Here is a 6,136-nt window from a genome sequence, read left to right as displayed (position 1 = left end):
ACCAATATAAGTAATGAAGCAGTGTATATTAGCAGTGACGTATTAAACAGCAACCCTGATGCATCCTTCAGTAGATATGACTCTTTGGCACATCTGGTGCAACCTAAAACAATATTATGACTATTAACACTCGGAAAAATATAATAAATAGACATAAGACCATTTCCCTCGCAGTAGACCTCATTAATTAGTGACATAAGAAGTTCATCGTCGTCCCTCCATCAACACTCGACATCCTCGGTTAAGTGTCCACAACTTATATAAACTGGTTATAGAACACGTGTTAACTGTATAGTGCATGTGGCAGGGAGTGAGCTGCACCAGTTCAAGATGCACATTTCTCTGGCTAAGTATGTACTGTCCACCACATCCTTGGGTGGGTGTCTATTGCACCGAATCTGCACAATTCCTGGTAACAATTATTTCTTGTATTGCACCAGTTATGTATTTACAATATATTATTATATATTTGTGCTTAACTACGGCCTCTCTATGGTCACACTCTCTCTCTCTCTCTCTCTCTCTCTCTCTCTCTCTCTCTCTCTCTCTCTCTCTCTCTCTCTCTCTCTCTCTCTCTCTCTCTCTCTCTCTCTCTCAAGTCTTACCCTTGACACTAACTATTTTTGAAACAGCACTGCTTTACGGTCGATGATGTGAACATTTGTAACAAAACTTTTATCGTTTAATTTCCTTAAAACGTTTAAAATTCCTTAAAACAATTATTAAAATAGTTAAAGATAGCGGGCACAAATCATGTTAAATAACGCCAGAATTATGAAACAAATGAAAACAGACTATGACCCCGGAGTGACTCGAACACCCAGCCTTCTGATCTGGAGTCAGACGCGCTACCATTGCGCCACGAGGCCCTTGGTTAATGTGGGCCTGGCTAACATTATCTTAGGTGACAACTTGAAAACCAAAACACATACAGGGAATAAAGGTGTCGGGGATTTTTCATTCAATTTTGTTTTATTTTTATTTAGATATAGAGGGGAAATTATAGTTGTTTTATTTCCCAATTTGGGAATTATACGTCTAAATGGTAATATTCTCGCAAGGCCTCTAACACATGACCTTTCAACTTAATGATTACATGTTAAATAAGGCCATTTAAACAGAGAGTAATACTTCCCACTAGTTAGGTGGTTAGTTAGCGAGAGCAAAATACTAATTGCATCCGCAAAATTTCTTAATGAGAATGTAACTACATGTTCTTTGTCTCCACTCAGTCTGTGTAAGCAGAAAATGTTCTCCAGTGGCTAACTAAATGAATCCTATTAGTTTGGACCTATTTCACGTGTCTCATCGCTATCAGGATGAGTATGGGTGCATAATCAATTATCCGTGGCACATTTGGGTAATTAATATACCTCTGTGTCCCCTTGGTCGTGTTCCTTCCATGCTAAATAGCCTGTCCTTGTCTGACCTGTCAAGTTCACTGTGAATTTTGTGTAGTGATTATGTCTCTCCTTTTTCTACTCTCTTCAAGTGACGAGCTGTTTGATTCTTAAAACTCTTTCCTCGTATCTCATCCCTCTGAGCTCTGGGATTTGTCTGGTAGCTTACCTGTGGAATTCAGCCTCGTTTTGTGGTATACAGCGTCCTGAATGACTCCCAATTTTTAGGTTCTTGAGGACAATTCTAATGTTGGCCAACCTTGTATATACAGCTGATAATTCTCGTTTAATATGTGTTTCCGGTGCCAGGTTGGTAGTGATATCTCAGTCCGATTCAAAGACGGTTTCACAATATCCAGCTTCATTTGTTTACACTTGTGTGTGAAAGAGAGACAGAGAAAGACAGACAGAAATAGACAGACCAAATACCATTGCACCTGCTTGGGACGGCAGCAGGTGGTGGTAATGAAGCATGAAGGTGTGTTATCACGGCTGTGGGATCAGGCTAGGCTTTAGCCGCCTCGGCACCAGCGCCACGAATCTCAAACAGGCTGGGTCTAATGCATTATTGAGTGGATGAGGCTGACAGTGAAATGAGTCGGAGGGGCAAGGAAGATGGGTGGAGCAGAGGAAGCGTGTGGGGTTGGAGGGAGGAAGACGATTGGCAGGAAGGAGATGGATGAGAGGAAAGGGGAATGTGGAGCAAGGGAGAATGGGCGGGGAGGCTGATGGGCAAAAAGGATGATTTAAGGTGGGTGGAAGCAGAAAGGTGGACAGTAAGGAGGGAGGTGTGTGGATGATAAGGAGGAGGATGGATGTTGAGTAGTTAGTTAGTCATTCAATCCTCCTTCGTATTGTGTGTATTTTTTAGCAAGGCAAAGCCTTTGTTATTTGAAATTAATTTGAACTTATTTGAAATTTGAAATTATTTGAAATTCAAGAATATTTAAATTCTGAATCCTACCAATGAGATTCACATTTGACAAAAATTAGCGATCACAGCTGGATTGGTCGAAAGGCGAATAACATTGCAGTAATGGTACTGACAACCAGGGTTGACTAGCTGACGCAAGAGTGAGAAGGGGGGAAGGCAGTCCTGTCTGAGCTACTAAACATTACCTATTTTCCCTCGAATGATGGCCTTAATAGTGTCTGTAATTATTTATTATGCATTAAGGCTCTCCTAGATGACCAGTGCCCGCTATCCGGATATCTTCGGAAGGAAGCAGGGTAATACTGATTTTTATTTTGAAGTCTCAACACGGGATCAAGAACTTTGAGCAACTCTGACTAGGTCGGATGTTTGTAATTTTTGCAATTAGTTAAGCAGAGTTTTTGCTAATAACTTTCCTCTGACTTCTCGCTTATAAATGTATATTCGCGTTTTAAATATATATGCGTTATTACAGAGTAGCGTACGATATACATGTATTCTATTTGGGATAGGGAGTAGACAATTAAATTTTATTTTAGCCTGTGGAGATAGTATTAGCGACCTGGAGGCTGGAACTCGAGGCAAAGTGAAATGACTCTTATTATGATTAGTTAATTTGATTGCTTGTGTGTAATGAACTGAATGCATATCCTTCTAGTATACGTTTTATGACTTTTAGACAAGGTAGAGAACCGTTCTAGGTTTCTTGTCCTAAAATTTAAACCCATTGTGGCTGGACTTGTCAGTTCAGCAATCTTCAATCTTCATCAATCTTTTGCAAGCCTTTGGGCAATATTAAAGAATGTTACCTAGATTCCCCCACCGTTCCTAACTTCTTGGATACCCAAAAGACAGCTAATATACCTTCAGACGTTCAGCCAGTAGCAACTTCACTCTGGTTGTGGCATTCTCAAGCACAACACCCTATCAGCGAGCTTACATTTCTCAGCTGAATAAATAGTATTTGGAACCTGCTCTCATAACTAGATTTCTTAAATACACATTTTTAAGTTTCTCTTTTAAAGTTCTAGGCTTGAAACGCCTCCAGCTTCACCCTAGACTCAGTAGGAAATGTAGGAAAACACAGAATAATAAAATAAACTATTAAAAATATCCAACAAGCAGTTCAGGTTTTAGATCAACTTCAAAACAAGCGGATGTAGTTAACAGGTCTTATATGTTTTTGTATTTATATATGAACATCTGTATTAATGCTATTAAAGCCTTGTTTTAGTTTAAAAGAGAGAGAGAGAGAGAGAGAGAGAGAGAGAGAGAGAGAGAGAGAGAGAGAGAGAGAGAGAGAGAGAGATAGAGAGAGAGAGATATAGAGAGAGTGAGAGAGAGAGAGAGTGAGAGAGAGTGAGAGAGAGTGAGAGAGAGAGAGAGAGAGATATAGAGAGAGAGTGAGTGAGAGTGACTGTCGATGCACATGTAGAAAACTGGATAGAATTGCTTACTTATTTCCGTGTTTCCTTTTGAATGAAAAATGTGGTTATTTTGTCACCTTTTCGTTTGACTCGTGGAAACGCTTAATCAAGAGAAAGCGTCAAGCCATTACGACTATATATCACGTGGAAGGGTTCAGGATTAGGATTTGGGATGGGACGGGGGGGGGGAGGAATGGTGCCCAACCACTTGGACGGTCGAGGAATGAAATTTGACTCGGGGGAGCTGAGAAATACTATTAATAAATATTAAAATGATAAACTGAAGCCCTCTGAATATTTTCAGTATTCTGATTATACTATGTTAAATTCTGTTACGTTAATGATGCTACTCTATAATAACTTTATGATAATTTTACTCTAACGTGAGATTATACAATGAGAAGCTTTAAGAAATATTTTATGACAGTTTTTCCAAATGTTATATTTTTATATATAAATGTTATATATAAATTATTAAATGTTCTTTATTAACCCCCCCCCCCCCCACCTATTTTAATCACCACCCATGAGTTCATCTTTAGATCCAACTTTTACTAATGATTAAACGGTACAATTAGTAAATGAATTGCATATTTAGATTTTTAGATCAGCTGAACATGAAGAGTGTCAGACATTGTTGGACGGAATAACAGAAGAGCAGGAAGGAATAGTGCACTGCATCACCTTTATTTTATGTCTTCGCTTATCCCCTCCTTCTTAAAACCTGATAATCCTCTTTATCTTCACCCTTCTCATTCTTAATCAAAGAGCTCCCCTTATGCCTCTTTTATCATTTTACCTCTAGCTGTTACTCTCTTCTATCATTACTACTTTTTTACATTACATTACTACAACAAAATCCATTTTTTCATTTTTCCCTTGAGTGATGACTTAGCCCAGTTATCCGTCACTGCCCTGTTGACACCCTTTTGAATTGTCTTTTCTGTAGACTACCTTAACCCTCTTTCACCTCAAGAGAGAAGCACCCCAATATTGACTTTTCAAAACATAGTAGTTCTAGCCTATGTGTTTCGTGAGAACTTTTTCAGTAGTTCGGCAGGGGTCCACTCCATTTAATATTGATCATTCTGGATTGGCCCTTAATAACATAAGAATTAAGGAAATTGAAGAAAGCATATTGACCTATATTATTTATATCTATATTATTTATATATTATATTAATTATATTTATTATTATTTATATATACTAGCGCGTGCTAGTGGCTTTACAAGACTGTAATTACCATATTTGTATCCTCACATTCCTTATGTACATTCTTGTATATGCATAAATAAAATAAAATAAAATATCCAGCCCTTTAACACTCAAACAACAGCGAGCGTTTATATAAAAACAGAATGTCATAGTAATGGTTAGAAAAAAACTCAAATACTGTATACCTCTCAAGTTCTTAAATTATTTCTAGCGCCCTTTCTTGTATTAGTTTCCTAGTGGCGCTTTCCTTATACATGGATTTCCCTTGTATCAACGTCAATGCGATGCTCTCAAACCTATCATTCAATTCTCCCCTCTTTTCTCATCTATTACCTTTCACTGCATTCTTCCCAATCCTCTCCTTTACTTTGTTTCTTGAGCGTTTCTCTTCCCCGTTATTCCCATCTCTTCTCACCTCCACTTTCCCGGTTGCAGTTCCTTGAGACAAAGAGATTGATGAGAGCGGCCAGGAGGGACACACACCAAATGATCAATAGCTTCACACGAGGAGTTCAGCTCCAATATTGACATCCGACCACTTCCCTAAGACACCCTCAGAGCGAGACCCCTCCCAGCACAGTCAGAGCGAGACCCTTTCCAGCACAGTTAGAACGAGACCCCTCCCAGCACACTCAGGATCCTACTTGCAGTCTGGTATATGTTAATATTAACGTGGTATTTTACGTGGTACCGATTTGGTCCCACTATTATTTTAAGGATTGAAGTTACCGTTGTACCGTTATTGCCCCTACCTCGTCCCAAGGCTATAGCGTGTAGTATTGATACTTGGTACGCTGTGGTATCGTTGTAGACCAACATTGACCGAGGTCTGCAACATGCATTACTAGTGTGTGGTACGTTATAGTACCGTTGCACCGTTATTGCCTCCAACGTGTTGGTATGTACTCGTGTGAGTCCCAATATCAAACCCCAAAACCCATCCAATTGCTTATATTGGCAGATGATGTATAATTTCCATTATCTGTCTCTTTTTTTAGCTCTCATTTTCTCCATGTCCCTTTCTGTTTCTCCTTACGGTAGTGTAACTTCCTTCTTTTCCCAGTCTCCCTACATTTCTATCTCCCACATATCTGGCTATCTACATTTAGTTCTCCCACTTAAGTGTCTCTCTACATTTATGTCTCCTACTTATGACAT

At 39.1% G+C, this 6,136-nt stretch overlaps 1 non-coding gene across 1 annotated transcript; it reads right to left on the bottom strand.

Moving 5' to 3' along the window:
* Positions 1-797: 797 nt before the first annotated feature.
* Positions 798-869, bottom strand: TRNAW-CCA (transfer RNA tryptophan (anticodon CCA)). Its single transcript has one exon. It is a non-coding gene; the product is annotated as a tRNA-Trp (tRNA).
* Positions 870-6,136: the final 5,267 nt, after the last annotated feature.

The sequence above is a fragment of the Procambarus clarkii genome, chromosome 18, assembly GCF_040958095.1.
Source record: "Procambarus clarkii isolate CNS0578487 chromosome 18, FALCON_Pclarkii_2.0, whole genome shotgun sequence".
In the NCBI taxonomy this organism is placed as follows: domain Eukaryota; kingdom Metazoa; phylum Arthropoda; class Malacostraca; order Decapoda; family Cambaridae; genus Procambarus; species Procambarus clarkii.
This window is presented reverse-complemented; position numbering and strand designations above follow the sequence as displayed.